Consider the following 9,962-nt stretch of genomic DNA (forward strand, 5'->3'; position numbering starts at 1 on the left):
CCGAATGAATAAATAAAGCTTAACTTACTCAGTAACTCACTGAGTTTATTATTGAATGTGATTTCAGTTCATTTCATGTCTCATCAGGCTGCTCCCCTCAGCGCAGATTCATGCTGTGGACCTGAGAGCGGAATACATGAGCAAGTTGAGCAAGTGATTTAAAACTCCGTCTGTTTTGGAGTGTGAGTCCGAGCCGGGTTGGGGGGCCATGAGACCTGGATGTTACAGCTGGATTTCAGCAGGAGAAGCTGATTATTCGGGCGAGTGAACTTTTAACCAGGTTAAAAGACCTTATTAAGTGTGAGACAGACTCGTGCACGTTTACTTTCCCAGATTCAGACACACATTCGTCCTGAGCTGGTGTGTGTGTGTGTGTGTGTGTGTGTGTGTGTGTGTGTGTGGTGTGTGTGTGTGTGTGTGTGTGTCCTATAGTGGATCTCAGTTAGTTAGAGTGTGTGTTTGAGGGTGTGTGTGCGCTCCAGGGTAAATAGCGTCTGATTTCTACTGTGACTCTTCAGCTTTCAGTTCCATTTTCTCTCAATGTCACAGACGCAGTGTGTGTGTGTGTGTGTGTGTGTGTGTGTGTGTGTGTGTGTGTGTGTGTGTGTGTGTGTGTGTGTTTCATGTCAGGTTATAATCCTGTCAGCCACAGAAACCTGAACTGACGTGAACAAGAGGGAGAGGAATGAACGACAGACTCGCTCTGCCCCTCTCTCCGGGGGTAACCATGGCAACGGGCCTGTCTCTGTTGCCATGGCTGCAGGTTGGAAACCGTCTGCCTCGGTGCCCTTGAGCAAAGCAGGGGCAATTAAACGTACACACCTTCAAGAAAAGACAGAAGAACAAAGGGGACTTTCATAAAGACAGTGAAATATGGAATGAATAAAATGAGACGGAAATATCAAAGTCCAAGAGTCAAAGAGACGTTAAAAAGAGGCCAAACATGTTTTGTGAGGTCGTCGTGACCTTTGACCGTCAAATTCAAATCAACTCATCCATGAGAACAAGTGAACATTTGTACAAATATTAGAAGAGATTCCCTCGAGGTGTTCTAAAGATATCGAGTTCACAAGACAACAAGACAAGATGGACAACATGAAAACACGCCTCCGGCCACTGGGTGTCGAGTAACTCAACAGACGTTAACTTCATTCCTCTGTTTTCCTGTTTTCAGCATCAAGACAAGTTTCTCTGTTGTCGAACTGTAACGACAACCAGACCAGAAACCGTCAAATGAACAGAGAGAAGAGTTCTTAAGAAGAGAAGGAAAGAGAGGAAACGTAACGAGAGAAGATCAACAACAACAAATAAGAGTCAGAAGCTCGACTGCTCGTCTCTAATGATCAGTTTCACTCTCAGGTCGTAATAAAAGGTTCGAGACAGAGAAGTGTTCTGCTGCTGTAACGACGCCTCAGTGTGTGTGTGTCACAGATTAACATATCAATGCTCCCACTTCTTCTTCTGCTCTGCCTTCCTGCCTTTCTGCTGAGACGTTAATTGTGGCTGATTATCAGAGGAGCACTGTTATCAACACACACACACACACACACAGACACACACACACACACACACACAGACACAGACACACACACACACACTGCAGCAGAGACACTGAATCACTGAACAAGGACGTGGAACCTGGAACAAGTTAACATCTCTTAAATAGTGTTGGTTATCTTTTAGTTTTTTTTATACAGCTGCTAAATTAATACTTTAAAAATGTTTCCGGTGCCAGAACTGACATTTTTAATTTTTCAGGGTCGAAAATGAAATATGAATCTATGTTAATTCATGTCACTGAATATTTATGTTATGTTTTTTCAAAAACTTTTGAAATGAACTTAACTAAACCTTAAGATAAGATCTTTTTTTATAGCTAAGGTTTATTAGAAGTTGAAATTTAACAAAAGATTCAGCTTTATTCTCCTAATATTACACATTTCTTGTTATCTATAGATTTTTCTCCTCCTGTATGGATCTTATACTCCGTCGTAAAAGACTAAGCTAAATGTTTTCTTTGCACGGAGAATCTCCCGCTGTGTTGTAAAGACAAACTCCGGAGAAAGTCCGGATCAAATCTTCCTTCCATCCTCACGTGTGAAACCGGCTTTAACGATCGATCACAGGTTCGAGGTCAGAGAGGAAGTCTCTCTTTTCTCTGGACACATTAAAACCCAGAGCTGCTGTTTCTATATTTTCACTGTGAAATCATTTATGCAAATAAGCTCCATTTGTGGATGAGGAGGAAAAACAACTGCGACGTGAAGATGCATTTATAAATGTGCGTGTGGGCTCTCGCTGCAGCTGACAAAACATTTTGGGAAACCATCAAAGAAAAAGCTGAAACGCAGGTTGTTTCCTCCCGAAGCCGAGTTCTTCTGCCGTCAAACCAATTTCAACAGCGTCTCGAACGTTTCTGTGTCTGAATGAAACGCTGCAGCTGCAACGCGACGAAACCAACAGAGGCTCAGTGATCCTGTTCTCCAGAGACTCGACTGATTCAGGCCCAAATAATCAGAATAACACTGCTTTCTTTTAATGCAGTGTTTATCTGGGTGACAGTACGCTCTTACTTTGAAACACTGGTGAAAGGAGTAGAGCTGATGTGATTGGCTGACGGCCGATGATGTGATTGTCGTTACATTACGTAGTCAGGTTGTGAACCTTCATTAGAACGTCGGGGGGGGGGAGTTTGTATTTGAACTGTAAGGACAGTTTGGGTTCATGTCCTAAATTAGTGATTAAAACTTAATTTTGTTGTATATTTTAATGTAAAGCTCAGGGAGTTTAATTTATAAATCACATTTCATTTCATCACACAGACAAAAGGTTCAAGGTGCTGCACAGGGACAATAATCACAACACAAACACACACATTTTGTTGTATTTACATGAACAGACCATAATGACTTAATTTAGATGATGATGAAGATTGAAGGTTTGAGTTCACGTTTTATTCCAATCCAGATAATTCACTGATCCAACGTGTGCAGATGTTATTGTGTAAAATGTAAAAATGTAGAATGTAAAAATCGGGGTCATTTTTTAGACACCGACAAACAAACAAATTTGTCGTTTGAGCAGAAACTTGAACACAATTCGACAATATTCTCATTTAGTGACACGTTAAAATCTAAAGACGCATTTCGTGTTGCTACTCACAGGTGGCGCTCTCGCTCTCGCTCAGGTTCTCTGTGACAGTATAAAAGTTAAACTACTGAGCTGCTGTCACATGTCTAACATGTCTTCTACCTTTTCTTCCTGTTCACCTGAGGTTCTCTTGACGACGCTGATGAGCTACTGCCACCTACTGGACTGGAGCCACTGCAGAGCCCTAGTGGAGGGAAAGTGTCGGTGCAGACGTGTTGTTGCTTTAAAAATGGTTTTTCACATCTGTTTCTAACCTTTACCTTTAATTCCAAATGTTTATTATTAAATATATTAATTATTTTGTATTATTTTCATCATAAATTCTGTAAAGAACCATTCAAGGAAAAGTGATGTGTGAATAATATATAAATAATATTTCTGTATTTACTCAATTTAGTTCCAGAGCTGTTAAAGTAAATTAACTCTCTGTCACTGTCTCTCCTGTGAATATATATAGTGTGTGTGTGTGGTGTGTGTGTGTTTGTCTGTGCGTGTGGGTGTGTGCGTGTGTTTGTTATATAAGCACAACTGGCTCCTGTAGGAATTTGTCATGTTGTTGTGTGTCTGCAAATTTCACAACTTTGCCAAAAGCTCTGAGCAGCAGCAGCAAGCGACCCACCAGTGACACGCGGGAGCTTTTCCACCAATCAGCACATTTCACACTAGCAATGCTCGTTATGGATTCAAACATGTGACACAGACACACACTCTCCTCCTAATTATAGCGTAATAACCTGAATAAGAACCAGAGGTTAAAGTTTCCGTCTTCATTAGTGGAGTGGCTTGCCTGTTAGCCGCGCCCCTCTTGCTGTCTGGGTCATGTGATTGGTCAAACGAGCGCTCGTTAGCTGCGTCAATTAGGGAGGTCAAACGGTAACGAGGAGCCGTGAACAACACGAGAAGAAAAACTGGTTCCATCCGTCAACGTGTGGATTTCTGACTTGTGACTCGTTCTCTCAGCCAATCAGAGTCTCTCCTCGCGTCGCCACCAATCACAGAGCGGATCTGTCATCGTAATAGGGGGCGTGTGCGTCGTTACAGGGATGAGATCGGTCTTTAAACTGAAGCTTCATATGTCACACTTACAACAACCAGGACAACACACACACACACACACACACACACAAATTACTTTTATAGAAAACTCTAAAATGTACTTTTTAAACACAACTGTGACCTCATTACATTTATCATTATTATAATATCGACATGTTGTTAAAGCTACAATATGTATTATACTTATTAAAATCTCTAAATGTTATACATGTTGTTGACTTGTTTACTTTTGTCATCTCATCAGATCCTCTTCACTCGAGGTTTCGTCTCTGATGTGACGAAGGAGAAACTCAGTCAGCTGTTCACTCGTCAGGAGCTGACTCGGATCCTGTTGTTGAGCTTGAGCCTTTTATTGAACATTATTCTCATTAAAAGCTAAATCTCTGCAAATATTCGTAGTAAATTAGGAGGAAAGTTTCTTGGTAAAAGCTTAAACTCATAAGATAAAGCTTCCATTGTTGTTTTACAGATGATCCTTTAAATAATGAGCCGTCCATCTGACTGACGGCCGAGACACCGATCGATCATGTTAAACAGCAGCTCTCACTAATCACTGAGACACAGTTTGGATCAATAAACAAATAAACTCCGTGTTCCTGATTCTTCACGTTGGTTCATTTACAGGATTTTGACTTTTTCTGCCTCACAAACAAAAAACAGTTTATTCAAAGACGAGTCGGTTAGAGAAAGAAACACGTCGAACACAGATGTTTAAATGTATAAAAGATTCAAATAAGATGAAAACGAGGATTCTCTCTCTCACACACACACACACACACACACACACACACACACACACACACACACACACACACACACACACACACACACAGCATCATTTACTCAATATTCCATTACCTTCTCATTTGGGGCGAGAGACTCATTTATTCTCATCAGGAGAACGAGAGGGAAACAGGAGATTGTGTATTAACTCCATCAGTGTAATGATGTGGAGCTTTTATATAAACTTTATAATGAAATGCTGTGTGTGTGTGTGTGTGTGTGTGTGTGTGTGTGTGTGTGTGTGTGTGTGTGTGTGTGTGTGTGGACGCTGGGGGCAGAGTATGCACTTGTCTCAGCAGCCACTGGGGGGAGCTGTAAATCTGCCCATCAACATAAAAACAGTTTCTGTCCATCTCGTTTGATTGGCAGCTGACACAGCACTTCCTTTCCTCTTTCACTTCCTTTCCTTTCCTTTCTTTTCCTTTCATTAACTCTTTCACTTTCTCTCCTTTCCTTTCCTCTTTCCCCCCCTTTTTATATTTCCTTTCCTCGCTCACTTCACTTTTCCTTCCTTTCCTCCCTCCATCCTACATTAACTTCCTCCTTCACCCTCATTTCCTTCTTTCCTTACACCCCCCCTTGTTTCTCTGTCTCCATAGGTTCACCTCCTTTTCCTCCTTCATCTCATCCCTGCCTCATTACTTAGAGTCTTTTTTCCTTAATGTCGTTTCTCAGACCATCCTCCTCCTCCTCCCTCCTCCTCCTCCTCCTCCTCCTCCTTCCTCCTCTCTCAGTCCAGATTAGAAATCTGATTTCCCACAGATGAATGAATGACTCTGAGCAGATGGGTGGCCTAGTTTCAGCCTCCCTCCTCCTTCTATCGATCCATCCGTCCCTCTATCAATAATCCATCATCCGTCCATCAGTCTCTATAAAACAGAATGAGGAGGAGGAGGAGGAGGAGGAGGAGGAGGAAGGAGACTCTCAGCTGGACGTGCTTTCTGTCTGCAGAGGAATATTTACAGATGATATTTGAGTGAAAGCGTGAAGCGAGAACTCGTCAACGCTTCACCAACTTCTTGTGCGGTGATGAAATTGCATCGCTCACAGAAGTTACCCAGAATTCCTCAGTGTAATGTCACAGCTGTAAAAGAAACTAATGACACTCGGAGCCACATTTTATATTTCAGGGTTTGAATCAGGTTTGTTCTGAAACTACATGAAATCATCTGTTTTAATGTTTAAATGTTTCAGCTGCAACATTTTGATTCAGTTAGTTTGAGGAATATTCATTTCTCTAATCATACAAAACCCAGTAATTCAAAGTGTTTATATATATATATATATATATATATATATATATATATAAACATAGTGAATAACGTTATTCACTGGACTGTATCTGCTTAAAATTCCATATAAACGAGACCGATGGATTGTCTGCAAACTTTTGGCCGTGTCAGAGGAACTAAATCCACTTCAGCTTCAATTCAACTGGTTATAAATACACAGTGTGTCGTGTGGGTGTGTGTGTGTGTGTGTGTGTGTGTGTGTGTGTGTGTGTGTGTGTGTGTGTGTGTGTGTGTGCATTCTTCAGCATGGGATGATGGGAAATTCAAAAGGTGAGGGCAGCGCGCACACACACACACACACACAGTGAGCTGTGAGTTAATCAGTGCTGTGGGTGTGAAGCTTGACCTTCTCTAGTTAAACCACCTGCTGCTGGAGAAAATCCAGCTGTCAGTCTGACACACACACACACACACATGCTCACACACACACTTGCAAATTAACACATTCACTCTTGCAGACAAATGCACTTCATAAACTGTGCTGCAGTATTTGAACGTGCGATGAGCCTTAGAGTCAGAGATCTGTGATCACAGATTCCAAACCACACATCTCCAGCGCCCCCTGGTGGTCAGTATTTGGTCATAAACCCCACCTCCTCCATGTTGGCAGACGGGACACGGACCAAAGTAAAATAAATCAAAGTAGACGTCTGATAATATCATAAACACGTCCTCCCTCACGTGTGTTTTCCGTGTTAAGATGCAGTTGTGTTGTTTCTAACCAGAACTCACACCAACACGCGGCAGGGATCACGTTCGCTGCCCTCGGTTGTGAGGCGGAGACGTGTCAGTGTGTGTTTGTGTGTGTTTCATCTCACCTTCACATCCAGGGGCGTGAAGCTCGTCCACGGGGAACCAGCCGCCGCTCCGCAGGCCTCGTGTTGATTGGGCTTTCATCACGATGCCGCGCTCCAACCTCCATGTTCAGATCTTCACACCCAACTTCTGAGAAGGAAAAGTAAAACCTGAAAACAAACCACACCTGTGACGACTGTGTTGATCTGGATTGTGTCGTCTGTGATTCACTTCATGTTTATGTTGTTTGTTGTTATCACCATGGTGACAGTTACATGTGAGTCCAAGGCAAATGAACAGCGGGTCAATGAAGTAAAGTATCGTTTTATTTCTAATCGTATGGATTCATATTGTCATGTATCGTACTGTGTGTCTAATTACACATAACAACACAAAATTGATAAAATAAAGATTTTGATATTTACAAATAAGAACTTTGTAAATTTAACTGCATCTTTAAGCATTATTATATAACCTAGAGTTTTATGTTATAGATTTTAGACTAAGTCCTTGTTGTGCTGATGCTCGGAGTCTGATAATGTTTGAGTTACAGTGAGCTGCTCTTCAGTCTCCGCTCGTCTGAGCTGAATTACAATAGCTCCTCCGTCATGGCCGCCTGCAGGTCCCTGCTCCTCCTCCTCCTCGCAGGAGGCGCATCGCCCAGTTCGCTCGGTTGTAACCACAGCAGCAGTTTCCTTTTGATCCTCCTCTGACTGGGCCGAATTGGACCAATCCTTTCTTTTCTCTGTGTGTTTTCTCACTCGGCCTGAGACCGTCCTGCTGAGGGCTGCAGGAAACCGACCAATCAGAGCAAACTCAGCTGACGCCACATCACAAACTGAGCGACTGTGACTCCTGCTGAAAAAGTCAAGATCTTGTTTTATTCTTATTTTTTGTATTATTTTAAATGAAAAATAACCTTTTGATAAAATAACGACAGAAGGTAAAGTTAGGAGCCGAATTTGAAACCGAAGGAAATAAATCCACCGACTGAACTGACAATTAAAAACACATCTTGAGCCTTTGGAACAAATAATCTCAGGGAAATAAAAGACTGAAACAATATGTGAAGGAACTAAACTCAACACAAAAGCTAAAGAAGTCAACTCAGGATCATAACCTGTGGAAACTAAAGTCAGGAACAGAACTGGAAACTTCTGCCTCGTTTAGAAACTCCCCTCAGATGAATCAACTTAAATTATTCCAGATGAAATGCCGACGCCTTCAGTGACTGGAACATTTGCAGGAAATTATCATTTAACAAGTGAAACATTCAGGTTTAGATTCATTTCAAATCCTGTGAAAGCTTTAAATTACCACAGGTGAATTTTTCATAAACTGCTCCTCTGCTCGTCAGCCTCAATATATCTCCCCCTCTTCCTCCACCTCCTCATCCCCCTCGTCTTCCTCTTCCTTTTCGCTTCCTCTTCCCTCTCAACTGCAGTATCCTCTTCCTCTTCAACTCCCTCTTCCTCCTCCTCTTCCTCCTTAACTTCCTTCTCCTCCCTTTCCCTCTCATCTTCCTTTTCCTCCTCCTCCCTCTCATCTTCCTCTTCCTCCTTAACTTCCTTCTCCTCCTCACCCTCCTTCAATTTCTCCTCCTCCTCATATTTTTCTCCTCTTCTCCTTCCTTTCCTCACAACTATCTCTGTATCAGCATAATTACAGCTCATTTATCTTTTCTGCCTGGACTCAAGGATACAGATACACACACACACACACACACACACACACACACACACACACACACACACACACACACACACACACACACTCATTTCTCTTTGTTACAGGAAGATAATTTAGGGAAATACTCCTTTAATTATGATTCATATCTGGGTCATTCATAACCATCACCTGAAGACAGTGTGTGTGTGTGTGTGTGTGTGTGTGTGTGTGTGTGTGTGTGTGTGTGTGTGTGTGTGTGTGTGTGTGTGTGTTGGTGTGTTATCTCCATTAGCAACCCGTGCCAATGGAAGTTTCTTTATCATTTTATTTTTAAGTTTCAGAGTTTTTCACTCAAACAAATAAACAGAATCTGACCAGATCGTTTCCAAAGCGACGGGGATCAGGTCGTCTGTCCGTCAAGTTACCGTGGCAACACAGCCTCCGCCACCTCCTTCATCCGTCCATCATCGAAGGAGGAGAGAGAGACAGGAGAGAGTGAGAGATCAAACAAGAGAGAAGAGGAGGAGAGAGGAGGAGAGAGGAGGAGAAGGTGGGTGACAAACAGGAGGAAAAAGGAAGTAAGGAGTTATTATAAGTTATATTAGTAGAAGACGATGGTTTGGGTCCAGGAGCCTCTAAAGCTGATGATGTCACTTCCTTCCGATCTGAATAACCTCTGACCTCTCCGTGACCTCCCACGTTCCTCTGGCTTCATAAATTCCTCTGGAGCGACATTAAACCCCCGAAGTTCCACTGAAGTTTCATTAAGCCGGAGAGGAAGCGAACTGTTAGTGTGTGAATATGAAGATGCTCAGTATGCATGTGAGGAATTGAAATCATCTCCGGGGGAATCGAGCTCCGACAAGACGTTTTATTGACTTTTCATTTTTGGCCCGAGTCTGACGGACTGTTTTCAGGCAGAATTTAATTTACTCGCACAAGTGAGTGATTTCCTGAGGCCGAGGGAGGAAGAGGAAGAGGATATTTGAAAGTAAGCAGAGTTACATCAGATTCCCTCGGCTCCGCTGATGATTTCTACGATTACAGTTTGTAAACCTGGGCAGACGGGCTCCCTGCTCTTATTCATATCACTGCATCACTTTAATCTAACGGTAGAGTGTCTTCCACATTAAAGAACCTGTGATGTAAGGTTGTATTCCTGGATTATATGTTAACTTGGAGAAATACTACTACAAAAACTACTGAGCAGATGAGAGA

This window comes from Hippoglossus stenolepis, chromosome 22 (genome assembly GCF_022539355.2).
Source record: "Hippoglossus stenolepis isolate QCI-W04-F060 chromosome 22, HSTE1.2, whole genome shotgun sequence".
In the NCBI taxonomy this organism is placed as follows: domain Eukaryota; kingdom Metazoa; phylum Chordata; class Actinopteri; order Pleuronectiformes; family Pleuronectidae; genus Hippoglossus; species Hippoglossus stenolepis.